Source organism: Gossypium arboreum, chromosome 6, assembly GCF_025698485.1.
Source record: "Gossypium arboreum isolate Shixiya-1 chromosome 6, ASM2569848v2, whole genome shotgun sequence".
NCBI lineage: Eukaryota > Viridiplantae > Streptophyta > Magnoliopsida > Malvales > Malvaceae > Gossypium > Gossypium arboreum.
The window spans coordinates 34570377-34571901 of NC_069075.1; the positions used below are offsets into that span (position 1 = coordinate 34570377).

General features: G+C 35.3%; 1 non-coding gene across 1 annotated transcript; it reads right to left on the minus strand.

Annotated features, from left to right (window-relative positions):
- Positions 1 to 419: 419 nt before the first annotated feature.
- LOC128295044 (small nucleolar RNA R71) lies at positions 420 to 525 on the minus strand. The gene has a single exon (XR_008285351.1). It is a non-coding gene; the product is annotated as a small nucleolar RNA R71 (small nucleolar RNA).
- Between the last annotated feature and the right edge of the window lie 1000 nt (positions 526 to 1525).

The following is a 1525-nucleotide window of genomic DNA, read 5'->3' on the forward strand; positions in this document are numbered from 1 at the left end:
GAAATAGAGCAAACCCTGCTCAAAATCCTATCCTTATTGTTGATGATAGGGATAGAGCTTTACGACAGTATGTCGTGCTAGTATTTAATGATCTTAATTCGGGCATTAGGAGACCCGAAATTGAGGCACAATAATTCGAGCTGAAGCCAGTCATGTTCCAGATGCTTCAGACAGTGCGCCAATTCAATGGAATGCCTACTGAAGATCCTCACCTACACTTAAGGCTATCTATGGAGGTGAGCGATTATTTTAAATTACCTGGAGTACCCGAAGGTGCATTACGATTGAAGCTGTTCCCATATTCACTGAGGGACAGAGCTCGAGCCTGGTTGAACTCATTACCACTGAACTCAATTTCCACATGGAAAAAGTTAGTAGAAAGATTCCTTATGAAGTATTTCCCGTCTAGCAAGAATGTAAGTTGCGGAACGAGATCACTACCTTCCAACAAATGGATGATGAGTCCTTGTATAAGGCATGGAAAAGATACAATGAGTTATTATGAAAGTGCCCTCATCATGGAATCCCATATTACATCTAACTTGAGACATTTTCTAATGGTATCAATGCTCACATAAGGATGGTAGTGGATGCTTCTACTAATGGTGCTCTTCTTTCTAAGTCTTATAACGAGGCTTATGAAATCATTGAGAGGATTTCCAACAACAATTATCAATGGCCAACCAATCGAGCAGCGTCAGAAAGACGAGTTGCTGGAATACATGAAGTAGATGCTCTGTAATATCCTGAATTAGGGCTTAATCGGAATAGTGGTTTCGTGACCACAAATTCGAGATAGAAATAATTATTTTATAATTATTTTGATGAATATGATATGATTGTATGATTGTGTGAAAATTTCGTGATGAAATTCTATGCCTAAAGTGCTTAAATTGAAAGTATGGACTAAATCGAATAAGTTGCAAAATTTGCATTCTAGAAGTTTTTAGTATGAAATTGCATTGAAATATTAATTAGGAGGTCTTGAATAAAAATTTGACCAATTTCTAAGTCTATGGAAAAAAATTGGACATGGATGGAATTTTTGGAAAGTTTAGTAGTAAGGGCATTTTGGTCATTTAGTTATTAAAATGAATTAAAAACAAAATTAAAAGTCAATTTTTTGTCCGTCTTCTTCATTAGGCCGAAATTTCAAGGGTTCTCCATAGCTAAGGTTTGTTTCAAGCTTCCAAGCTCCATAGTAAGTGATTCCAAGCCCTGTTTTTAATGTTCTTTACGTTTTTGGAATCCCGGTAGCTCGATTAAGCTTATGTTAGTAATAATTCAACCTAGGGTTTATATTTGGAAAAATACCCATAGGTGAAATTTGTGTATTTTGATGTTTTATGATAGAATATGTGGTTTTAAATTATGTTAGACAACTTGTGCTACTCGGTTTTGAGTGAAAACGAGTAAAGGGGCTTAATCGGCAAAAATACCTAATAGTCACAAGTATATATTAGAGTAAGAATTTGATGTTGCCATAGAAGGGAAAAATGATCAGCATGTTATAAAACATAAGAAT